The 27862-nt window shown below is 37.4% G+C and overlaps 1 long non-coding RNA gene across 1 annotated transcript in view; it reads left to right on the top strand.

Moving 5' to 3' along the window:
• Positions 1-27862, top strand: part of LOC148976849 (uncharacterized) — a 79652-nt gene that overhangs the window by 40766 nt on the left and 11024 nt on the right. The window contains exon 2 of the long non-coding RNA XR_016146041.1: positions 8016-8139. This is a non-coding gene — a long non-coding RNA (uncharacterized LOC148976849). The remainder of the gene's footprint in view (positions 1-8015; positions 8140-27862) is intronic.

Here is a 27862-nt window from a genome sequence, read left to right as displayed (position 1 = left end):
GGATCTGTTGATTTATTCATATGTACAGTGACTAAGGCCCTGTTTACACAAAAATGCTCGCGGGTGAAAACGTAAAAATATTTTATCGGATGTGCCTTTCGTTTACACGCCGACTGCGTTTTGGGGGCTTAAAAATGCAAAAAAGTGAAACCACCCTCCAGAGTGGAAATCTTAAAAAAACGCTCCACCGCCGCGCCCCCGTGTAAATGGTAAAAACGCAAAAGTCTGCTTGAAAGTGAAGGTTGTACGCAGGCGCGTGGACTTGGTGTTGTTGTAGTATGCACTCCTAGCCGCCTGAAGTGCATACTACATTGAATTTCACACACTTTTGCATCACCATTTGCACGCGGATTTCCCACACAAAACGCTCGTCTAAATGCAGAATAAAAAGTGATGACGCAACGCCACTTTTGCGTTTTCTCTTCAGAATCGTTTCCGTGTAAACATAGCCTAATACACATCTTCAATGATGAACATGTGTATATATGTGTATATATAATTTTAATATATGATTAAGATGCACACATGCATTTAAGGTGTAAAATATCCATTCAAGATCTAAGAACTTTTCTATTTTTCCCTTTTCTTTTACGATTATTTGTTATTGACCCTTCTATTAACTGTCTCAAACCAACTGCAGTGCTGCTAGTGTTCCAATATTAGCATGTTGTTTATGATTTAAGAGATTATGAATGGTGAACAAAGAAATAGAGAGAGTAAGAGTGAAATAAAGGGGCAAAATGATTGTGGTTCTCTCCAGTCTTGGTCCTGACCCCTGAGTATAAGACTGACTGTATGTTTACAAAGAGAGCGATGGACGGCTGTCCGAGCGCTGTGAGCTAGAGTGAGTGTGAAGAGGGCATAAGCAGTGATTCAGACCACAATCCATCACTGAGTTGTCACTCAACCTCCCCTATCGCCCCTCGCTCTGGCCCAGTTAAACCTTACGACCAGTACCCACTCTTTTCTTTCAGTGCTCACATTCTCTTTTTCCTTTCTCATTTCCTAGCTTTCTCTCTTCATCTCCATCACTCTTCGCCACTGTCTCATGTCCCCCTGTGTCTTTCTTCTCTTTTCATTCGATTAGGGTATTCGGTCATAGGTCAGTTTCCTGCCCTAGTCAATAGAGCAGGAAGAACAGAAGCAGTAATGTACTGGGCTTTAATTAGAAACATACTCTGAACAGTTCTTTGTTTGTTTGTTAATGTTTTAGCTTACAGAAATCCCAATAAATTACTGGTTACACAAAATTACACAAAATAACTGGTTCCATGACAAAACTTGAAGTTAACAAAGTAATCCATTATTACACATTTACACAGCACTGTCTAGATGTGCTTTGTAATTTTAATCCTGTTCTCACAAACATTTAGGGAGCAGAATACCTGCCGTTTTCTGGGTAAAGGATCTTTTGAGAAATCTTACCTTGTTCAGATAGGAATGCCTGTGACTGTGGTATATTATTTTTCACAATTTCATGTATTTTGACCTGTGGAATATTAACCAATGCTAAATCTCAAACCTCTGACTGGGTCACCATCATTATGGATTTACACCTTTTTTTGCCAACTTTCTATGTTAAATAACAGTTGATGATTCAAGTACTGCTGGTTTCCCAATTAATCCATTGAGTGTATGCTGATGTACCACTTAGAACGACTTCACAGAACTGCAGAAACAGCTCCACAGGTGATTAGCTGAATTAATTTCTGTAATTATACATTAAAGTGCTCTAAAGTTTGTGGTCAGTAATATTTTTTTTTAAGAAATTAATACTTTTATTCATTATGCACTTTAAATTTATCAAACTTGACAGTAGTAGACAAATATAAAGTCACAAAAGATGTCATTTCAAATAAATTAACTTTCTATTCATCACTAAAAAAAAGTATCAAAGTTTCCACAAAAATATGAAACCATTTTCAACATTGATAATAAAAAAAAAATGTTTTTCGAATTGGCATATTAGAATGATTTTTGAAGGATTATGTGACACTGGATTATATGACACTGGAGGAAGACTGGAGTAATAAAATTATGATTTACTGAAAATCATCACAGGAAGAAATTACATTTATATATAAATATATATAATGAGTTTAAATTGTAATAAAATTTCAAATATTGGTTTGCTGTATTTTTGATCAAATAAATGCACCCTTGGGGATAAAATACTTTATTAAAAACATTAATGAATCTTACAGGCCCTATACTTTTGACTGGTATTATACATAATGTAGGGTTCCTTAATGGAGTCAAACCTTCCCAATTTAATAATTGTATAGATCTCAATTATGTCTGTATTCAGTCAACCCGAAAGGTAACAAACATTCAAAAGTTTTTTTTAATCAATATGCCAAATTTTGCTTACGAATGTTCTGCTTTATTGTTTTGAGTGCTTTGCGAGGTTTGCTTTTATGCATGATATGGCAGACATGACTTAATATCTGTGCAACTTTAGTGTGTTAAAAAAATGTTAACTCACTGAGATTCTGAGCTATTTTAAGATATCTAAAGATGGAAAGGAATACTCTTGGCAGTAAGCCTCTTCAAAACCCTACTGGACTTCTGGTTAGCTTATTCATGAATTCCTCAAATGCTGGATCAGCTGTCTGTTTAAGTGGCTTACTGCCATTTGGGGTAAAGAATAAAGCGTGACAATAGAAAATGCACATAATGGCCCTTTGGTGACCTGACAGATTAACCAGAGGTTTGGTTTTGTTGGTTTGCAAGCTATTGGCATAAAGTAATTAATGTTGTACTGGTGTCTCCATTACTGGAACAACTTATTTATGACAAAAAGGCTGAATACTGTACAAGAATCACTGTGGTAACTGTGAGCGAATATGTGAGTGTAGACAGTGGGTGGCAGATTAAGACTCTTTGGTGCCCCTGGGCTCTGACACCTATAGTCAGTCTAACGTTAGGTTCTGAGCTCAACCCAATTTTCATTTCCAACCAAAATCTAACTTATGTCTGATGTCGGGTGTTTAGTTTCATGTGAATTTACATTCAATTTACAGAGAAAATACATTCAGCTATTATAATTATTATTTTACAATACTCAAAAGTAATTCATATTAATAAACTTTTCTGACAACAGAAGGTTACATCAATCAGGTAACCACTTTTTGCAATGTACCCTTTAAATGATAAATTAGGCCTATAACTTGTAAACCCAAATGTTAAACATCACCTGCTGCAAGTATGCAAACATTTTAGACCTAGTGAACCCAACTGTCACAGGCATAATATAATAAACAAATGTTTCACTTCAAGTTTTACAACGTGAAAGTGCAAGACTGAGACTGTAGTGGATTCACACTCGTGCCATTGTGGCACGTTGCGAGGCAATTTCATTTAGATTGAAAGAACGCAAAAAAAAAAAAAAAAAACGCGACACCACAAAGCACACTCCCAGAATAATAAACTTTCAACGAAACATTCAGGGAATTTAGAATGTTCTGATATGCCAAGGAATGAACTGCTTGTTTTAAAAAAAATATACAGTATATTTGTGTGGTGCCCCTGGGCACTTGGCACATGGTTAATCCACCTATGATTATGGACTGAAGGGACAAATTAAATTATTTTAAAGTGGATTTACTTATTGTAGACTTAAGGAAAGTTATCACGAGCATTGTAATGTTTAAAGCGGATTTCATAAAGCTATCACGAGCATTGTAATGTTTAAACCGGATTTCATAACAATTTAAAGTAGACAGGGAAGATGTTAAAACTAGCGCTACATTTGTAAGATCTTACCTTCATGCTTTGGAAATACATATCTGAAGACAAAATACAAGAGCGCTGAAAGGGGTCTTGGCTAGACATCGATCTATACAAATTTCAAGATTCTAGACAGATTTGGTAAGTAAAATATAACTGTTATAAATTGGGTAGGATTTGCTTCTTTTTTTGCGGTCTCCTCCCCTTGAATTCTAATGTCATTGACTTTTTGAGTGACAGGACCAAATTAACATATTTTCTGTGTACCATCATTAAATTAACTGAGCCTTTGCTATTGATTTTAAGGAAACAACATTGGTGCAAAAAAGAAACAAACAAACAAAAAAATCTATCAGAACAGAACCACAATCATGATTCATGACAGATAATCGGATTCATACTCATAGGACTTGCTATATAGCTCCCCACATCTGCACAGCTAAGAGCACGATTTATGTATCAATTTGATAAGGTTTCTGTCTCTTTATATCTTTTTGAGACAAGCAGAAAAAGACCCAGTCTAAGCAATATGGCAGACAAACTGAAAATGGAGCTGGTGTCATGGATTCCGCCTGGAACTCAAAATTGCGTGAAATGTCAAGAACCCTCTTGCAGCAGGCAGACATAATTGATGTTTTATGACATTTACGGATGCGTTAGGAAGAGAACTCAAGCATGGTGCTGCTCTAAATGTATGATAGTTGACATGCCACACAAACTGGCACGAGAGAACAGCATGATTAATGCAATATCAACAGCCCATAGAGTCCCAGCCTACCGCAAAAAGCCTTTACTACATGCACCTACCTTTGTGGTAACAGAGATCTAAAATGCACGTTTATATTTAATGTATTTTTTTTGTTTTATAGTTTAAATACCATTTAGTTTTGATCTTTATATAAAATCAAATGGTATTTCAATTTTATTATTTAACTTAAAACAATTGTTTTCCAAATTTTTTTCATGGATTCAATTTTTCTTTAATCATTGTACATTATAAAAAATATATATTAAGTATTATATTACTAAGTGTAATTGTCAAAGAAGATCATAAATAAATTAGAAACCTATAATTATTGCAAAAATAAAAAAATGAAACTGGAAAGTACCCTTTATGCAATTGCTGATCACAGGAAAAGTGAAAGGATCCTGTTACATCAAACCGAAAACAATCGTAGGACAGATTTATGGGTCTTAAAGACTGCACACTTACCCTGACCTCTTCAATTTCAGGGCGTAGCTTAAAAAGTAGATAATTTACTCTGACTGGAGGACTGGCAAAAAGATGTTGTAACGGAGCAATGGGCGAATAAGCGGCAGTCTAAAGCCTAGCGTTATTGCTAAGGGGCCCAGGAAGGCTGTTTCTTTCACATGCTAATGTCTGCATTTCACGCACGTAGCGAGGGTGCAGACGCGGCGGTGCAGCTGTCTGCTGTTTTATCAGCTCTCTCAGTGGGTCCCTAATGAATATTCCTCTCTCTGGCAGTGTGCATGAGCTCTGTAATCAGGTTAAGAAGCCTATAGCACTTAGCAGGGCTTCTGAAGCTTCATCATTACCAAACCATGACCCTGCCCAGGTTCCATCCTACTGCAGAAGAGTTGGCAAAGCTGCATGCTATGGCCAAGAGAAAGCAAAAAAAAAAAAAAAAAAAAAAGGTTTAAAAGCTTTGTTGAAGTCAGAGATCAGCTACGCCTTAGGTTTTGTTTTGGTATCTTTTGAGTATCTTCATGCTTTCTGCATCTAAATGGATAATTAAAAACTTAAATAGTCAGTTCTAGGATATAATCAATACAAAATCAAACAGAAGATACAAGTAAAAAAAACAAAGAAGCAACAATCCTTCGGCAAGGCCGCGATGTTCAGCCCACGTTAATTGAATGTTTGGAGTGAATTATTGGTCAATGAATTGCCCTGCCGTGTACCTTTTGTTATTTTGCAATTAGTTTATATCTTCCAATCTGCAGTGAGCAAGAGCTTGGAGTCATTGGATAATGTCAGACTATGGCACATGCAAAAGAAGACAATCCCCCTCAAAAAGCAGATAATCTGGACAATGGCTTCTGTGAAGGGCACTTTATTAAGTCAACACAAATCATTAACACATTCTCACTGAGGCTCAAATGTGAGAATTACAGATAACAGAAACAGCATATTAATTCTGTTTTTAAAATATTTAAAATATTATAAAGTATATAAAATATAAAAATATTGTATTAGATATTATATTATATTATATTATATTGGTAATATACAATAAGGTCCCATTATGTTCATGCATAACTAAATTTAACTAATAATGAGCAACAAAAAAAGCCTTGTGTTTATTAATCTATGTCACAGTTAGTTAATAAAAATTCAACCATTCATTCTTAGTTCATGTCAGCTCAAGTCCTTTTAGCATTAAGCTATGTATTAGTAGAAAATCTGTAGTATTTTCGAATTACCGCACTTTCCACCCTCATATCCCCCGAGAGATTATGTATTTTTTGTCTGGAAAAAATCCTCAGATGACGCAAAAATCGTCATCAATCGTCAGGCTAAAGACTGTAACAGTCAGTAGTAGGGGTTGTCCCGCATGTTTTCAACCCGCCCATAGAGGGTGGGATCTCACTCACAGAATGTACACATACTGTCAGCCATCTTTTTTTGGAAGCTAAGCTAACGGGCTCTTGTTCTGTGGAGAAAGCGGAGTAGTAGGGGTTACCATCCTCTTTTTCCCGGACGTGTCCAGCCGTCGATGTCCGGGGTTCAGCTTTTGCTTTCTGCAGTCGCCATGCATTGTTTACATGTACAGCTTTTGTTTCAATCTAACTACACCATATTCACGTCTCACAGGTGTCGCTCATCAGTAATCACGCCACCGGACTTGTGCCGTTCTCCCGCAGCCCTAGCCCCGTGCTGCTCGCCACAGTAAATATAATGAATGGCGACTGTAGAACGCAAAAGCCGAATCCCGGACATTTTGGGGCAGACTCATCACTAGTAGCCTAGACTTGTTGTTTAACTACTGCGCTCTGTTACCGGTAGGCGTGGCCTATTAGGCCAGCGAAGCAAGTGCATTCTGGGAGTTGTTGTCTTTCATCCACATAAGCCAAAAATACATTTTCTGGCTTTTCTCAGTCTAGAAAGCTCCAAATTTTAAAATGATTTCACATTTCTTCTACATGAATGACCCACTTTAAATACACGTATTCAACTTTCCAGAGGTGAAGTATCCCTTTAAATTATGTTAACAGATAGAACTTGAACTTTTCAAATTAACATTATATTAGATAAATGCCTTATTATTTGCATTAATAAGGCTAATCTAGTAAACTAATTTTAACAATTGAACCTTTTTGTAAAGTGTTACCTTGTTAAATTCATTGTATAAAATGTAGAAGGTAAACTAAACTAAAACTAAATTCTCTGTTGCCAACATAATGCACACTTGCAGCAATCGACTTTGGCACAAAAGCGCAGGCCATAAAGCTGTTTTCTGCCCCATAGTTTTAAGTGCTCCCAGCAAGTAGCTTTTAAAATAGGTCAGTGGCCTGTTGTCTTGTGCAACAGCGAGTTCTCCCTGAGCTCCGTGCTATCTGGAGTAGCTGGATTTCTGCTTTCCTCTGCAAATCGATACCTCCACAGCAACTCACTCTCTCTATGTCTGAGCGATTAAGTCCTGTAGGAACAGGCTCTATCTCACTGCAAGCTGCCAGCCATTCAACTCCAGTGGGCAGATAAGTTCTCACTTCGGGGAGAGAAACCAGGGAGGCATCGGGAGAGAAAGAGGGAATGTGTTTTTTGCACACTTTTACAAGGTGATAAAGAGAGAGAGAGAGCAGTAGGAGAATTTACTTTCTGACGAGGTGATAGACTCAACTCTGTACTCATTTACAGTGCAATCAGCCAGAAAATTCATATTTATGTGCAAGAAGACGAAGAAAACGAGTGTGGACGAGCTCCTCGGAGTGTCCCAGTAAACAAACTGTCTGTAGCTAGACAAACAGTCTGGAGGGACAAACAAACAAACAAACACAGGCAACGTGCAAGATTAATGCCTCTTTTGTTTAATGAACTCCTCATGAACCTAATTACTGCAGGGAAACTGAAAAAGAAAAAGAAAAAAAAATGTCTGATGAGATTGACTTTGACTTATTTGGAATGATAGCTCACAGACACACAGCATGCAGGGGTGGGCTGGTGTATAAATGTACTCGTCTGCTGCAGAAATTAGAAGAGGCAATCAGTGTTCTTAGTTGTTGATGTTGTTTTCTCTTTTTGAATCTGTGATCTGAATTTCTAGGCTACATCGGTGTTTTTCGGATCCTGTGGGATAAAGCAGCATATGTGGTCCTGGTGATTTGAATCCTGTAAAACCGCCCCGAGTCTATTGAAACATCTGTCAGCGTGGATCTGGACAATGGGAGGTAGATCAAATCCTTATAATTTGATGTTGTCATGTTTCCCCGAGCGAGCACAGATTGTGGGTCCCATCCTGTGTTTGAATGTGTTTTGGTATAGCCAGGGTCATGTGATCACCCTTTGCAACCAACACTATGACCCAAGCACTAGTAGTACTTTGCTCCTTTGCTCCAAATGCTTTATTTTACACTTTTATTCAATCTCTGTGTAACACCTACACAGTTTATATATATATATATATATACTTATACTGTATATTTATATACTTGTATATACTTTTCACAAGTAGTACTATATTAAGTATGTGACACTGACTCAGACACAAGCACCGTTTCTTGCATGGCATTGTCTGCCTTTGACACAAGGGGTGCTATAACAGGCATTATCACAATATGTCTTCTAAAGACAGTTTCAGTTCAACTTCAACCACTATCATAGCAGCTATCAGGGAACATTGTGGCAAGGTTCTCCAAAAGCTATGAATAAACGTTCTTCAAGAATGAATAGAACATCATTCATGGAACATTTTCACCATTAACATTTAGTTGTGTGATTTAAATTTAGTGCTGCCCTCTTCAGGTTGAACGGTGGCTACTGCAGTTGAATTTTCCTATTGGATGTTCCGCACTTCGTGACGTATGCAGGTTTCAGCTCACCACGCGAGCTATGCCCTTGGCAGTATAAAAACCAGCTTGTGTCGTCAAAACCACTGTAGGGAGTCAGCAGTTGAAATTGCGAGTATTGAAAACGATCAGGATAGAGTGTTTTAGCATCTATTTCGTCCCCTCTATCTCCCCTGGGGTCTGCCCACTTTTTCAGCATTTTTCAAATATTGCCAGTGGGTGGAGTCAGGCTCTGACCAGGGGTTTAGTTACCCTTTAAGAGCATAACATCCATAGATTCTCAAGAGACATTTAAATACCCAAATTGTCAATATTCCTGTTTGTCCTATTTGTCACTCAGTGTCCAGAACTAAAATATGTCCTGAAGCAAAACCATTTAGAACCGCTGGTGTTGTGTTTGTTTATGGCTTTATTCAAAACCAAAGCCTCAATCATCACATATATAACAGACAAACATTTGCACCATCAATAATAATAAGCTATCAAACTGTCCATATGATTTCTCTTCATTAGCACACATGGACTTTAAACTTGGATCCTAAACTAAACTTGTTTTAGCCATCTGGTTGTAGGAAGCGGACATTCAGACAGAAGTCCCTAGAAAAGTTTACACCTCACTTTCTTGTGCTAATGAAAAGAGTCCAGTCATAGCAGTGGCTAAAGCGAGACCCCTCGGCCCACATTGCCCCGGTCTCCATGGCGATGAGGCCTCCTGACCCTCCTGTCAGCATTGCTAATGGCCATTGTTGTGAGCCATGACCTGTGAGCTTCTCTTGAGCAGATGGAGGGTTTGACCCCCACCCAGCCTTAGTGCTGCTCCGTCACCCACACCCTCCCCTCCATCAGCTGCCCTGCTCCCAAAGAAAAAGCACGACAAAGCAGGGGACGGGGAGAGAGGTGAGGGGGGAGCGCCGTGCAGGCGTCACTGTGGAAACTTGGAGTGGAGGGTGTGCATGTGTTTGTATGGGCCCCTGCAGGCTTGAGCAGCAGCAGGGCACACTCCCATCTGCAGGCAGGGGCCGAGGGCCCACAGACAGAGTGAGGGGCTTAACGCCAGCTGAGTGGGAGCCTGTGCTTTTAACTGCATACACTGATTTAAAGACATCTAAACATACAGTGATTAGATACAAACAGCTAACTTGTACTATTAAGCATATTTTAAAATGAAGGCAATAAATTATGCCTCCTAAGGGCTGGATCATACCAGACGTGTTTTTGTGTTTTTTAAAATTATTTTTCTATGTAAACATGCACTATAAAAATGCATTTGATGATTGTGATCTTGTCTTAAGCGTTTTACAACACCGTGTAAAGTTAATAGAAGTTCAGCTTCAAAAAAACATGTTTCTGCTCAACAGAATGAAACAGTATGCAGCGGTCTGGAAGTGCGCATTTCAAAGTTTTAAACTTGTCACTTGTACGACGTCCAACAATTCAAAAATATCTCAGTACTTTCTGTACCTGGTTCAGAAAACTGACCGATAGCTGTAGACTGGAGGCCAGTTGTAAGCTTATTTAATGTTATTGAAATAAAACATTCCATTCAATGCTTTTGACAACCACAATAAGGCAGTCTTTGAATAAATGTTTATTTGGTGGCTTGTCTTAGCCAGTATTGATATGCTGTTGAACTACCTGTTGGATTTTTTTTTTTTTAATGTTTAATTCTTAAACTCACCAAGGCTGCATTTATTTGATCAAACAATACAGTAAAAACAGTAATGTTGTGAATATATATTTTTTTATATTTAATCTTATATTTTATATATTTTTTAAATGTATTCTTGGAATGGGAAAGCTGAATTTTCATCATCATTACTTCAGTCACATGATCCTTCAGAAATCATTCTAATATTCTGATTTGGTGCTAATAATAATAAGAAACATTTCATATTATTATTAATGTTGAAAACAGTTGTGTTCATTAATATTTCTGTGAAAACTGTGCTATTTTTATTCCGTATTCTATGATAAATGGAAAGTTCAAAAGAACAGAATTTATTTACAATAGATATATTGTGTAACATTATACATGTTTACCGTCTCTGTTAATTTAATGCATCCTTGCTGTATATAAGTATTGATTTCTTTTTCTTTTTTTTTTAAAGTGTACTGACCCCAAACTTTTAAACAATAGTATATATGTGGTCTGTTTGATCAATTCATTGGCATGTCATGCAATTAATTCTCATTTTTAATTGATTCACAGCCCTGGCCTTAACATGGTATATCAACAAATCTGCACATACTCTCTTGTGCTTTCTCTCTCTCTCCCACACAAACACACACACACACGCACACACATGCAGAGTGTGTGATGAATAACAGCTATAGAGCATAGAGGTGGCAGGGTTATAGGGGAGAGCACCAGTGCTTCAGCATTCACTCTGTGGGAGTCAAGACTCAAATCCCAACAGTAGGACTCACTGCAGAGCAAAGCTGATTCAATGCATTACCAATTCAGCTGATTCAACCTTATTTCACCCCAACACAATACAAGCTCCTTAGTCCACCGCCCTCCACCTCACCATTCTGCAGGAAAAAAACAATCTGGTGCTGGTGCTGCGGGACCGAGACATTTCGCTGGAAAATATTTAAATGGCTGCATCTGCTGTTAAGAAGGGTATATTTATAGATAACGGAATTGGAAGTTTGTGCCTGGCTGTGAAAAGTGTCTCAGCAATTCTCTGTGTCCAAGACAACACCCGCTTCACGAATAATAACAATATTGTGATGTTCCTGAAAAACTCATGGGAGGTAATCAAGCAGAAATGTAATATCTTCAGCAATTTTACAAATATAGATTTTGTATTCCTGTTGTTACAGTTTATAAGTACAAATTGAGCTTGTTTAACCCATAAGCACAAGGATATATGCCTGCCTGGCCTTTTTTTTTTTTTTTTAAAGAAGTAGTTCCCAAACCCAAACTAAAGCTTCCTCTCTTTTTTTACTCATCCTATGTTTTTTTTTCTCCAGACAGCATGCTGTTATTTTTTTTTTTAATTTCATGTGGAACACAAAATCTCCCCTGTTTTTCTTCCTCTTTCACAAATCATTATGACCACATCTCCAAGCTTGAAAATAGACATAAAAGTGGTCAAATGACTCGTGTGCAATGTTCCAACCATTCTAGAGCCATACGATTTTTATGAGGAACGAATCAACATTTTAAGTTATTCAATTATAATTTCTAGCTGTCATTTTGAGTCAAACTCTTGAAATTGACTCTTGAAATTGACTGTTCTTACAGTAAACCTGATCCAGTTTAATTCAATTTAATGAACCACATGATTCATTTTGATTCACATCAGTGAACCATTTGATCCAGTTTAGATTAATTCATAAACCAGTTTTTATCTTACTGACTCACAGTTATTGATATATTTATTTCTTTATTTCAAATTACGTGCACTAAGCCATTTCATCTTTATTTAAAGTGCCTTATGAAGACTCTTCAAATTTTTCCTTAAAATAAAAGCATACAGATTAAGAGTGTGTTAATAATGACATAATTGTACTTGTTAAGGGTGAACTGTCCCTTTAATCCAGTAGCTGGTTTTATCACATTGTGTGCTTGCTTGCACTGTGTAGAACATGAATGCCACTACATAAGCTACTGTAAAATGCTGCAGTGGTGAAAACTGTAGCTTGCATATTTTAAATATGAGTCTTTCTATGACCCAGCAATGCTGCCCAGCAGGTGCTAGGCAAAGGGAGTGAGTTTTCAGTCTCGAGGGGAGGCCGAGAGAAGTTGTAACTGTGATATGAGGCCTACAGGCCTTCAAACTCAGCACTATGTTATCAGAGAAAAAGAGTGCGAGGGAGTGAGTGCCTCGAGGGGGATGGCCCGGGTCCCATCTCCTCTCCCTGCCTTCTTCTCCTCCTCCTCCTCCTCCTCCTGGAAGCCCGCCATCTGCCACAGCTGCTGCTCGGCGCAACCGCCACTCTAATTGACAATGAACCCAAAGGCACAGCGATAATTGTGGCTGGCCGCTTTGGCAACTTCAGCGGGTTTCAATTCCTTCCTTTCAGGATTCATCAAGCCCCATCTGCTCCTCTCTCTGTGTCTGGCATCTGCCCCTCTACCCCTCCCTTAAGCTCTTTTCCCTGTTCTCCCTCTCTCTCTCTTTCTTCTCCCCCCCTTTGGACAGTCCAGGCTTTTGTGAGATGCTTATTAGAGAGTCGGTCGGTGGGTAACCCGGAGAGGTTAACCACACCCTAGAGGAGTGGAGCCTCTGTGGGGGCAAGCAGTGTTTGTACAATCCAGAGACAGATAAAGGACGCTTTGTGGTTTTCTCTTTCTCTCGCTCTCCCTCGGTTGCTGCTTGCTCTGCATCCACCCTCTTTTCTTCTTAAAAAGCAAAAGAAAAGTGTCGTGTGTCGCAAAGCAAGGGGTGGGTCACTCTGTACATACGTACAAATGTGTGCTTACTCGTCTTGATCATTTAGCCATGCTCTACTTGCATGTTTTGATATTCAAATTTGATGCCATTGTATTCTGAATATCTAATATTAATCTCATAAGTTTTATTTTTGAAAAAACAAACAAAAATTTTTCAATCAAAATATCACAACTCGATCTTCCTGTGAAATGACAGACTTCTCTCTGGTTATGTATGCCAGACTTTTCCAATTATTCAAATAATTTAAACCCACCACCTTTTTACAATTAACTGCAAGCTAGCATTCAGATCTTTATCCATTTTGTCATCTGCATCTTGACTCTTGTTTTCTTTTTTGACAATCCATTTCTGATACATATACATATACTGTATATAAGAATAATCATGTTCCTTTAAATCCTTGCTTATCTGGCTTATGCTACTCGAGCAATGTCTGAACTTTGTATTTTGAGCACTTCTTGTGTTGTTTTTGCCTCTTCATGATGACTCGCTTGGTTTAATCTTCAGTTGTAAGTCGCTTTGGATAAAAGCGTCTGCTAAATGACTAAATGTAAATGTATATAATGTATACTTCCATTACAAACTGCACATCTATGCATCCCTTACAAAAGTGGCTGAATACTATTCGATTTTGGCCATGATTTGCCCGTCTTAGACAAATTTTGTGAATCTTAAAAGACTCCTCTTACCATAGTCCAAAATCTGAAGTCTTTTATCGCTAGTTTAGCCGAAAGTTGATTAATGATCGTTATGATCAAATTTTTACCTACATTCTGGCAGTGTCAGAAGTCCTGACACACAGTCCTGTAATGTGGCTTTTCCTACCACAACCGTCAAATCAAAAAGCAATTGGAGTGCCGAACCTGATAGCGCAATTAGTGACAAACCGCTTGCTCCACAACTTGCGTGCATGAGTTTTGACTCTGTCTTGACTGCCGTACAGTATGACATTACTGGCAATTGAGGTTCCTACGGTGTGACATGGCTTATAACGGGGATCGTGTTCGTAAAGTCTGACAAGCAACAGTCGTGAAGAACTTATAAAGCGTACAGTGTGCACCCGGCTTAACATCAGATTTTGTTGGATCCATGTGTTAAACCCTTTGGATTGTTTGGGCAGTGTGAACATATCAGTTTCTTGTCATTCTCTATCCAACAGCCAACTTGATAATGTTTGAAATTATGCCAATTTTCTTTAGCCAGTACGAGCCAGGCTTAACATATACAGTACATTTGAGTAATGTTCGTTTTGCCATGGCTGTTGCAGATCACTATCTATGGATCAAATTACCCCGCCTCCCTGATCTCTGAAGGATAGAACCGATTCCCTTCAGAAAGATGGCTATCGGTTATGTTTCTCCATTAGCTGTATAGCAAGCTCTGGGACGGTTGTCTCCTCTGGGTGTCTCTGGGGCAGAGCTAAGAGTTGGCACACAGACAACACCAGACAGCCAAGAGGGGATTGTGCCACTGCCATGCCAACTGTCTCTGCCAACTGATCCTCCTCACTGCCAGGCTCCTGTCACACAGCAGATACATACGACCTGCACAGCCTCGTTCCTCAGGCAGGCCAGAGGCCAACATTGCCAGGGCTAATTGACGGCAGGGTTTCCCAGCTGCCTCACGTAGATAGAATTGTGTGCAAAAACTAGGAAAATCTGAGAAACATAAGCTTTTAAGTGGGCTTTGTGATTTGCATTTATACGCATATGATGTAATTTGTACTTAAATACAAAACAGCTGCAAGTTATTGGCTACAACTAGTCCTGTAGAATGTGGAATGACAATATATTTCAGGTAATAACAGTACATTTAGATATGCTTCACTCAACTTATATTATCAGCACATACTATCTCATTTTAGTATGGTGGTCACATATCTAAATTTACTCTATACTTCACTGAGCCTGGCCTTAAAAAGGTTATTGATCAGTTCTTTCTAAGCTGTTGCCATCCTCTATTTTTAATAAGAAAAATCTGTGTGTTTGGATAATTTTCAAAATGTGTTTAAATCTATCCAAAATATGATAAAGTTTCAATTTGAGCCATGTATACTGATTCAGTGTATCCAGTCATAATACAAGTAGTATTTATTTTTCAATAATTCTTAACAAGTTCACGCTGTCCCTTGCGAAAATAAAGTGTGCTTAATTACTTAAATACTTGCAGATAATATAATATTAATGAAATAAAAGGCTGCTTAATTGTACTTAAATAGTGTACACTTTTATGATGGTTTCCTAACACATAGTAAACTTTTACACATACATTTTCATTTAATTGCAATAAATATATGTGTCCAAAAACATAAGTAGCCTACTCTTTTTAATATATAAGCTAAAGTGTCCTTATTTTTTGCAAGGTGTGAATTAAATTTTAAATATAAATGGCTGATAAAATGATAAACTTGCAGTTTTACAATTGATTCCATTCTTTTCCAGTTAATCTCTATTAAATGTTCTGTAAAGTTTGTCTGAATTAGTAGCAGTAACCAAAAGGAGACGGGGCTTAATGAAGGATCAATTTTATTACTTAGTTATATCTTAAAAATAGATATTACATCATGTTTTGTTTAACCTAAAACAAAGCATGACATTTATGGACGACATTTATTACAAGATAATGGTGCACCATATCTGCCCATTTTCTCCCAATATACTCATGTTATCAATATAAGCAGAGTTTTCATGAAAAATCTGGGACAAAATGGCATTAATCTCATTAATGTGTCACAAATGACTGCTAAATTCAAACAAAATGTTTTTTGACCACTGCGGTTTTATGAACCGAAAAAGCAAGTGCGACTGTATTCACAGTCATGAAAATGGCCAAGAAAACTTTTCTATGATTAAGCGCTTCCATTTGGCTTCTCATCTGCCATGACATGCTGAGGATGTATTTTTAGTACTCTGTGGGTTTGATGTGACCGATTAATGAAGGCCTGTGATGCCAGGGCATTTTCAACACTCTGCCAGTGCACTCTGTTTGGAACGCCTGCATAAATAATGGGAACATCATGTTCAACAAATAGCCTGGTGCCAAAATACACTCATACATAGTAAATTATCCTGAAATACAGACAGCTCTAAACTTCACTATACCAGGGCCCTTGAAATCACAGTAGTGAAACGGCATTACTTCAACATTTGTAGTTCACTCTCTAAATATAATTCCCATGCTAATTGCATTAGCTGTTTGATTGTTTCAGACTAGTGAGGCAGATCATGGATCATCTGACAGGATCCATCAGGATGGTTATTTGTTTGAAACATGTACACCTTAAAGGTTCCAAAACTGTTTTTGCAGCCATTTCATTGAAGAACCATTTTGAGTTCCCTAAAGAACATTTGATTCATTTTACCTTTTGTGCATTGGTTCCTCATTGAATCATAAATGTCAATAAAGAATCGTTATATGTCAGAGTGTATGACAATATAATGTATTTTGTAACTAAATACAAAACAGCTGCTAGTTATGTGTTACAACTAGTCCTGTAGAATGTGTAATGACAAAATATTGCAGTCAGAATCCCGGACTAGCCCCCGTTTGTTGCGATTCTATTTTTTTCACGTGGAAACGATCAAAATATTAACCAATCAACCAATCTCTCACAATAGAACAAAGTTCATTCTTCTTTATTGTTGCTTTACCGGGGGGCCACCCTGTGCCCCCCTTCTAGACACACCACTGAGATGGATCACTGCATGAGAACTCCAAGGCGGCTGTGGTCTCCTGCAGATTCAATTTGAGTCATGATACAAGTTATACAGATATAATACAAGTGGTATTTTTTTTAATTTCCAAATTTATAAAGAACCTTTTCCTGCAGGTTTTATGCTGTATGAGACATATTTTGCTGGCACCACTCACTTGTGGCACCCAAACATGCAAACAGCCCAATGTGTTTTTTACACAAGAGAATTCACAGACCCAGCGGGGACAGAGACTGTTGGTTCCCACAGGCTGAAGCTCTTTACAAGTGCCCATGTTTCCCCAAGAGACCCTGCAGATGGAAGAGGTGGGGTCAAAGGAGCACTGCTACACGCTTACGTCATTGAATGAGTATACTAACACCATTAGATCAATCATGCATGACAGCCTATTAGATCATGGCAATTTCTACTTGGGTTTTTCAGTTCATGCTCACTTTTTTTGTTATATGCTGGGGTAAAAGTAACTAAAACAGCCTTAGGTTGTTTGTTGGTTTAAGATAAGCTGGTCTTCAGGTATTGTAGATGGCCTATCTGCCTGGTTGACAGCTGACAAGGGCCTAGCTAAAACCAGCAAAATAGACCAACTAACCAGGTTGGTTTAATCTGTGTTCTGCCTTGTCATTCAAGACTAGACTTTGAACATCAACCAGACCATTATGTCAAGTCTTGGCTTTTCGTGGTCGACCTTAATCTCATTCCTATACAGACCTTTTCCCCACCTTCTCAAGGGTCTTTGGCTATGCTGGAGAAAATCTCAGACCGCTTCGAACCTGCGGTCATCAATCACCCCACAGCCAGACAAGAAGAATATCAGAGCATTAATGTGTGACCTCTCCTCTCCTCTCCTCTCCTCTCCTCTCACCCCTCCCTATGGAAGCTGGTTTAAAAATATTGATTTCTCAATTTTAATCAAGTCTCATTTTGATGAACCAATGTCCCAAGAATCAGTCTTTTAGTCTATGCTGTTTTCAGTTGATGCATGAAAAAAAAAAGTGTGCCGTGCCCCCCATTCAATAAATACTAATAAGCTTTGTACTTTGTTTTGAAACGAAACATGTCTCAGCTATCAAATTCTTACAATTTTATTAGAAAACTTAAACAATATATGCAAATATTTATTGTCAGACATTTTTTTCAGTTTAACACGTTAAAAATATTTAACACAGCATTCTTTTTCTGTCATCCTTTGGCTTGTATTACATTATATGATCACACTTTTATTCATACAAATGCTTTTAAACATTCAAGCGCAATAAGACAAGTGAATGCAATGTGTAAAGCGCAATTCAATAAATGGAGTCTTAAAAAAACTTCAAGATTTGGGATGCGATGTGTCAGATCTGCGTCATGTGCGGCAGGTCTTAAAGTGACAGCAGCTTAATAAACCTTCTGACAAAAGAAGTAGAAAAAATTACTCAGTGCTCTTGACTGAATAACTTTTATAGCTTTAATAAGGATTTATCCATATTTAATTTAAGATTTGAGGATACAGTGAAGTGTTTGATAACTTTATTCAATTTCTGTATATATCCTACCTGAAAATCTTAAAGCATTGCTTACAAGGTTACATGGGTTAAAAACAACAAAAACTTTGACAGGGCAAGTAAAAATTTGATTTTTTTTTTTTTTTTTTTTTTTGCCTTGATATATTACAGGGCACAGGTAAATGCGACATTTCTTTTAATGTGTTTATGTTAAGATTAAAAAATGTTAAAAATGTATAGGTTTCAATTAAATTGAAACATTTTTGATTAATTAATTAAAAATAGAATAGACCTTTAAAAACAGTGTAACCAAGATTCTGACATTATATTTTTGTGCTGCATCTTCCACTGTTATTATATCAGTGTGATTTAATTATTTATATAGATAGAACTAATAGTTTAGTATAGTGTAATATCAATTGGGACGTTCATTCCAAATAAATTATAGCTATATGTGTGGTTAAAATGTAAAAAGCAGAACCCAAATGGAGTTAAGAGATGTGCATGTTTTCAATTGAACTTTCATTCGTAATGCACTTTATTCTTGTGCATTCTGCTCTCATCTGTTCAAACTCATCAGTACAAGTCTTAAATGATACAGATGGAATTTCCAATTTAACTCTGACAAACCTGGAATTGACTTTATTTTTTTTTATGTCGCTGTGTACGCACAGTATGTAAATAAGAACCTTTCTGTTTAAAACCATTTCGCTGCACTGCAGCATCTTTTTCCCCGTCTCGGAGATGACATGTCAGAACCTTAATTTGCACCTCCAAAATATTCTATCAGCACCGTTGCACGGTGTTTTTCTGAATGTCATGTAGGAGCCAAGACGAAATGTGCAGCTAATTATGGGGGAATATGCAGCAGTCCAACGTGTAGTTAGCGCGGTTGGGCTGTAGGAATAGATTCAGACAGCCAAATCCATCACCAGCCATCTGGTTACCTTAGCGCCATTACTGCTCTGACATGTTCTGCTCGGGACCTGTCACCACCAATTGTGTAGCCCTCAGTCAGACAGAGCAGCTCATTTGACCAAGCAATTTTTAATTTGCACAGCACCCAGTGTTTGACAGAAAATGCGAATCACTGCTTTTTTGTCGTTCTGTCTCGCTGTGTTTTTTCCCCCTGACAATTAGATGGAAACTCAGAAGAGTACGTCTGGTTCAAAATGGTGATTCAAAATAAAAAAAAAACTACTACACACAGATGCTTGCAGATATCTTCTGAATGGTAATGTCTCGTTCATTTGTGTGGAAGTAAATAGCAAGTTTCACTGAAACTATAGTTTGGAAACACACAGCTTTTCTTCTGAAACCTGAATAGAAAAACTATAATGGGTTCCCCAACAAACCTTTAAACATTAGTTCCAAGTTTATATACAGATGTCAGTGACATTTTATATATATATATATACACACTGCATATGTATGCATGCTGTATGTACGTTCTTTATATATATATATATATATATATATATATATATATATATATATATATATATTTCTTAGTGTGAAGATTATTTAAATCTAAAGAACCTTATGTCTAGTGGAAAGGTTCTATGGATGTTATAGGTCCTTCATGGAACCAGATGCTAATGAAGAAGGCCCTTGCACACTGAGTCCGGAATTTTCATATGCGTTTTTTTTTTTGTATTCGTGATTCAGTGGCTCTGAATTGTCAAAACACCATTCAAACTGCTTGCCACGGATGCAAAAACGCAGAAAATCAAACCCGATACGATGGACGAAAGTTTCGGAGGCAGTGTACAAGGGCCTTAAGAGGGTATAATGAAACACTAAGGGGAAAAAAGGTTCCTTTAAGAACTGTTAATTGAAAGATTCTTGTGGTAATCCATAATGGTTCTTCAATGGCATCGCTGTGAAACCCAATTTTGTAAACTTTATTTTTAAGAGTGTAAAGCTTTCCAGGGCAGTTAGACTATTTTAAAGGGGTCTGGGTGTCAGCTTGACCAGGTTGGGAGACCATATTAACTAGCATAGCAAACCACCATAGGCTGATTTTTCTTTTTCAGCAGGATATAGGTCTTCTAATTCCCTATTGAATAATTATATAAATGTTAAAAGAAAAAAAAGATTATTAATATTATTTTAAAGAAATCTCAAATCTATATACTAATCTAAATGATAATGTATTTAGCTGGTTTCTCAGCTTTTTATTTACTTATTTATTGAATAAAAATATAGAATCTTCCCATTTTCATTTTTCAAATTTAATATTTAAAATCAATTACTGCTCTTTCAATTGCCAGGTTAATGAAAGCATCGTCATCTATAGCATAGCATCAAAGCTAACCTTTATGTTACTGTATCCTTTGTTTTTGTAGCATTTCTGGACAAGCAACATGCACGGATAGGCATTTTTAGGAAGTTTAATGATAAACACGGGATTAACACAACACTTTACATAAGACAATAACTAACAAGGGACTGAACAACAGAAAGACAAACCAAATGACTGACAGGTGGTAATTAAACATACACAACATAGCAGTCCAAGTCCTAAAAGTCTTCTGCTTTTAAATAAAAAATGTCTATTTGACATCATCTATATTTGTCTTTAATTATAAATATATATTCAGTTGAAATGACACATTATCATATTTTAATTATATAGGATAAACAAGTTTGTTTGCCTGTTCCTTGACCAAAGCCTGGTGTGTTTTTACACAGAATGGCTCTCCCGGCAGATCTGGCCTTATCTTCCCACACTGTGTTTATAATGGAATCTAAGAGAGCGTCTCATGACAGGCGAGAGACAGGGACTGATATAGTTGCTTAATCAGGCATCAAAGTCCCACGCACTCCCTCCCAAACCTCAGCTGTCATTATTGTAGTCGTTATCTTTCACATTGTCTTTGCACATTAATATTTTATTTGTCATTAAGCAGTTACTGTATTGACAATTGCTATAAAGGGTGCACTTCTATCAGACCAGAACAATAGCTACTTTAAATATACTGTGATTAATTAAAGGTGTAAATGGACGGTGTCCCTGCGACTCTTCATGTCTTATGTAAATTCTGTGTTGCAATTTGTTACATGTGCTATAAATCATAGACTGCACAGCTTCGGGTTTCGTGGGGTTACGTCATCCCATGCTGTCAGATGGCTTCCAGTTCTTAATTATGAAGTTATAACACCTCCGTCTTTTGTCTCCGTGCCTCCGTAATGAACCTCGCTGCTTGATTCATTGTCAATAGTGTGACATGAACAATAGAGGAGCCTTCACAGAGAGACAGCAAAGAACCGCTGTTCTTCTTACATTGATTCACAGTGTTAATTTAGGCCTGGCAGAGGAAGATTAAGCCTGCTGTACGTTACTCAATACGGTACATTAAAGTAATTACAGCCTTTAAGCACGGATGGAGTGAACGTATTAAGTTGTATGAATCTGCATTTATATCATGGCCAAATTGACCCTTGTTAAATTCAGTGACTCAGCATCTCTGGTATTTTACTGAGAACGTACTACACTATTATTTTCTTCAGGAAATACAGTGAAGATCACTGTCAGTTGAGTGTTTATTTACCTATGAACACTTTTGACATTATGGAAATAAACTCCTAAAAACTATCTTCACACTTTCCTGTGATTCATATAACGTGCAACAGTGGACATAAATCACAGGAGAATTTGTTTTTGTTTTGTTTTTTCCAGAAAGTGATAAATTCCCTCAGTGTCATCACCACCACATTGTGTACTAGCATTCTTTGTAGGTAAAGTTTGAGATATTTTAGATTTAGTCTGAGAGCTTTCTGTCCTGCCATTTAAAATGTATGTTCAGCATTGTATTGTCTTTTCCAGTTTCCAGTTTTCATATGTTTCTAGGATCATGGAGTGTAAAGAGGCCCTTATGGTGATGTTACATTATATGGTATTGTACAAATCTGGGAATAGCAAGGGCTATAAACTCTGCATTGAGACAATGATGAGACTCAGAATATGTGCTAGAATTTGCTGTGTGCTGAATGGACCGGATGTGTGTTGCACTCATACTGTACAGTATGTTTTTGTTTCGTTTTTCTTTCTTTTTTACATGGAGCACATAAGCGACTGTTTAAAAAATCCAAATGTACTCTTTCAAAGGATCCTCTTTATAGGGTAGGTCATAGTTTTAGACTCTTTGGTGCAAAGTATAAACCGGTTTCTCAATCCACACTTCATCTGTGTATTATATGGAAAGACTGTCAGCATATATACATTTAAACAGACACAAAAAATGTGTTGCTAACACAAACATAAGTAAAAATAGATTCATATACCAATAATATGATATACAATCACTCAAAGGCACATGCACTCACACAGAATAGCTGATTTGATTAAGTCCCAAGCCCCCATTATTATGTTAGGTAGGTGGTGTAGAATTTCAATGATAATCCATAATGCATGACCAGCTCTGTTGCCGTGGTAACATAAATTCAAGGTTACTGGCTTGCAGACACATAACGGGTTGCTCCAAGGAGGCGCTGCTCAAAATTCCGCTCATGGAGGTAGAGCATCAATCAAACTGTCGCAGATTGCAAAGTACTCATAATCAGATGGAATGCCTCAGAGAGAGAGAGCTCATATGTTTGGGAAGATGTAGACAAACAACATAGCTCTACATAAGTAGGAGAAAAAAGACTACACAGTGTTCTCCGCAGACACTGTTCATCCACAAACACACACACAGCTTTGGAACTGGTCAATTTGAGGCAATATCACAGGTTTTCTTTTTTTTTTCTTTTTTTCTGGCGACTTGCTCTCACTTTATTTGCTGTTATCTTGCTCGGGCAGGCTGGGATGTGACCTGAGCCTTCTGCTGTGGGGGATGATGGAAATCAATGCTCCGTAAGTCAGCCACGGGTCCCCTGCAGAGACGGAGAGAAAGAGCTCTCTGGGCCATGACTAGGCCCGGGTGGACTGTTTTTCACATTTTCTGCACTGATTTTGGAGCAAATTTTTGTGATTGTGTTTATCGGGTGCAATATAACATGTCTTCGTGTTTTTTTTAAGCCTTATTTTTCATGAATTTCACCTTTATTGTAAGCCGCTTTCTCCTCTGTCTTTTGAACGACCGGTTGACTTCCTGATTCTATGAAACCACTCCCTCAGAAACAGGCAATGGGCTCAGATTGGTTAGTTGGGCCAGGCTAAACTGCGTAGTGCATGTTGTCCGGAAATTTCACTCCCATTACCTTTACGGGCGAAAGTTATGTGCTCCTGTAAAATGTAAATATCTTATGTAAATAATAAAAATCGAAATAGCATTGAACCAACTGGCTACTATAAACAAACAGCGTTGGCATTGGTTTACGTTATTGATCAAATCGAAAAACTAGGTCATAAAGTATACATGGAAAATATTTTGTCAGCCTAACCCCTTTGCTTTAAAATATTTACTTGAAGTGCCCACTGAGATTTTAGGTTAAAATTTAACAACACTTTCACATATTGGTTCTCTGATGTTGGTTGATATGACTTATAAACAATAAAATATTTCTACTATTTTTAAGATTTTTATTTTTATTTTGGTACTTTTATTTTGAAATAGTTTATTTTAATTTGGCATTTTTATGGCTTATTAGCTTTTTATCAACTTACAAACCCACTGCAGCTCCCTTACGATCCCCCAGTTTGGGAAACTCGGATTAAAATTATATTATAATTTGATAATATAATTATAATAAAATGTTTATTTTTATAAACTTGTTTATAGATCCCTATAAAACCCAGTTAGGCTAATCTTGATCCTCTGCCATCATCTTATCAGTCATCTTTTCTACTCTCTTCACGTTATAAGTGAAATCTGACTTCTGCTGCGACTCTGCGTACATTGGTCCGGTAGTAGAAAATGAAGTTGCACTTTTGATGAAACAAGACACTGATACTGTTTCTCATGTTTAATACGGTAAAGCTGCTTGATTTTAAGCAATCTACTGTATAAAATGATAAATAAATAAACGTAACATGACTTTACTAGAGTGCCGAATTGCAGAGTTTGTGCGAACACGTTCGCATTGCTCTTCATCACGATCAGATGCTTTTATTATGCTTTATGAATTCTTGCTGTTTTCTCAATTTTGTTATTGAGAGGAAAGCGTGCCGCACATATTTACATATTCATCTAAACGCAGATCTTAGCAGTGTGGGAGGCATCAGATGTTCACTAACATTAACAGCTGGTTACACATATTGAACTTCGTTTTACCCCTTAACAAAGAATGAAAAGAACTTCGCCATCAGTATATCAGAGCCTTAACACCGACTACTGCAGCAAGTCTACTAAACAATATCCAATGACTTGTTTATTTATTGTTTTTGGAATTTGAGTCATTAATTTATGCAACAACATTGTGTTGTGAATATTTTTAATAACCTTGTTGTCCTGGTTTTTTAAAAAGAACCGCTTAGAGTCAATTGTTTGTGAATCGGACATTATGGAAATTCGCTTTAATGGAAATAATGACAGGGAATTAAGGGCAGTGAATCATTCGCAATGAATGTTTAGAAATGGTTTCATTCACATAGGTCATCCCAAAATGTAGGGTATATGTTTTACAGTATTTTTCAAACGAATAACATAAAACAAACAAACAAACAAAAAAAAATGTAGTTGTATAATGGTTTATGTTTTACACGATCGTACAAACCAAGCCTCTATCTCACACGTTCTCTCTCTTTATTCAATTCTTTTTCAGTGTTTTACTCTCTCACACACATGCCGTATCTGCCTGGGCAGGACTTCAGTAGTTGTCATTGAGAAGAGCTAGTCTGGCTCCCAGAACTGTGATTGTGTTCAAGGAGGGGGATATTGTTCAGTATTTCTTACAACATATCCGGTTTCTTTTAAGCAGGTCTGTGGTCTATGAGGGAGGCGGGCCTTTGCAGATGGTTCATATACATGTATATGGAAACACCTGAACCCAGATGCATGAAGATTTCTCACTATACCATTTGTTCTTGGTTGAGGTTTTGTAACTGAAAAGATCTGAACCTGGTGGTCTAAAGCCATAGTGAACATGTTACGATTATTTAAAGGGAATCTGGCATGAAGAATTCAGGTGGTGTGCTGAGAGACCGTGACTGTATCCCGAATTTGTATTCATAAGGTTATAAATCCAGGGCAATAGGGGTCAACTCACTCAATTGGTCAGTGGTCTCTCTTGATAAAACAGACTTTGATGAGAGCTTCATGGTCTGTCTCATTGTTTTATCAGAAACTGAAAGTAAAAAAAGAAAACATTGGTTGTGGCCGTTTCTCTCCATAAATATTGAATGTATATAGTAGTGGATAAGACTGGCCTGGCCTGCTTCACAGCAGATAAGCTAAGGAAGAATTGTGCAAGCATTTGTAGGGTTCCATTTGCATGATGTGCAGTGGGATTTGTCTCTACGGCTTGAGGAGAGAAAGCTAAATAAATCCGCATTTGATCATATCTTCAATAAGGAACCGTTTCCGAATCAAATCAAAGAGCAGAGCGCAGAACTGTTGTGAAGGAGTGATGCTCTTATCGTAGCTTGAGCTCTGATGTGTGCAGGTATTGGCTGTTTCCCTAATCATTTCTCTTCAGATGATGTACGAGATGATCCGCCCGTGATGTTGTTTATCCAAAACTCATTTTATGCATTTGTAAAGAAAAATATGATGTGTTCTTGATATTATTTGTCAACTTGCCACATACTTATTCACTATTCTGAATGGTTATTTTCACACTCCAAGGTCATATGCTGATATACACACCTTTACTTAATTGAAAGCAGGAAAAGCACTGTTAGTTTGTCATTAGAAATTGTTTTATATTTTCAGTAAGATAACATAAATATTGCATAAAGATAAAAAAGCATCGCATTTTCATGTGCTATATAAAATTAAACCGCCTAAAGTGCCTCAAAACTGTTTTAATCAGAGTCAGGATCAGGTTGTGAGTTTATGTTTGTGTGCTTAGCCACCTGGAGTAACTCTGAAGTCAAAATAATTGGCAACTACTGTTATGAGTATGTGTTTAGTTGTTTACAGCTAGAAAATACAATTGCATTACATTTGCTAGACAGACACTTGTGTTGGAAGTCTTCCATGTTCACTGCATTTATATGATCAAAATACAGTAAAACAGTAATATTATGAGATATTATTACAATAAAAAAATTATTACATTTTAAAAAAGCATTTTCTTTACTCTCGGTGGTGCTCAAGAAAGAGTTCTTATGATTATCAATGTTGAAAACCGTTGTGCTACTTAGGCCCTGTTTACACGATAACGCTCGCGGGTGAAAACGAAAAAATATTTTATCGGATGTGCCTTTCGTCTACACGGAGACAACGTTTTTCGGCCTTAAAAACGCAAAAAAACTGAAACCACCCTCCAGAGTGGAAATCTTAAAAACGCTCCACCGTCGTGTTCCCGTGTAAAGGGTAAAAACGCAAAAGTCTGCTTGACAGTGAAGGTTGTACGCAGGCGCGCGGACTTGGTGTTGTTGTGTGGCAGTGCTAACCATTGCCACCTAGCCACCTGGAGTGCATACTACATTGCATTTCACACACTTTTGCGTGACCATATGCACACAGAATTTCCCACCCAAAACGCTTGTCTAAACGCAGAATAAAAAGTGATAACGCAACGCCACTTTTGCGTTTTCTCTTCAGAATCGTTTCCGTGTAAACAGCCGTGTTTTCCTGCGTTTTTTATGAATAGAAAGTTCAAAAGAACAGCATTTTTTTTTAAATATAAATATTTTCTGCTAGAAATAGATGTCACGGGGTGGTTCAATGAAGATGAAAGTAGAAATGACACTTTCTTTATTAAAGCAAACTCAGGAACAGTTTTTTTACACTGTTATTGAGCGGAACTAAATCAACACTGAACTGACCTGAACTGAGCTGAACAATGACAATGTTTTTGTTTTGTTTTATCCGAAAATGATCTCTGGTTCCATCATTAAATCATTATTGTCCTGTTTATCCTTGTAAAGCTGCTTTGAAACAATCTATTCAATGTACTACATAAATAAAGGTGACTTGACTTGTAACATTGTAAATGTTTTTACTGTCACTTTTGATCAATTTAATGCATCCTTCCAGAATAAACTGATTCATTTCTAACTCCTCATACAACACACATCTTCTGTTCTGTTCAGATTTAAAAGGCTTTGGTTGGATGGCTCAGGGATAGGTTTAACACAGTTCAGTCAGTGTGGTGTGTGCCTGAGTGCATGCTGGGATAGTGCTCACCGGGACCCCTCTGCTCACGGGGCCAACATCGATTGTTCGTTTGGCAAAATGCGTGGAGTTCCCTCGCCTGTTTCACGAGATATGACTAAGCATGCTGCTCACTGAATTGATATTAAATATTTATATCTTTCAGTAATTAAGTGGATATGTGTGTGTCTATGAAGGACTGACAAGTCAGGTTTGAAAATGCTGAATGCATATATGGTTTATCTGTCACCTGCAGCAGCTGCTCTTTTCCCCAATTGTGTATGCATGTATCTGAGCAG

Source organism: Pimephales promelas, chromosome 13 (genome assembly GCF_988280905.1).
Source record: "Pimephales promelas chromosome 13, fPimPro1.hap1.1, whole genome shotgun sequence".
Taxonomy (NCBI): Eukaryota; Metazoa; Chordata; class Actinopteri; order Cypriniformes; family Leuciscidae; genus Pimephales; species Pimephales promelas.
This window is presented reverse-complemented; position numbering and strand designations above follow the sequence as displayed.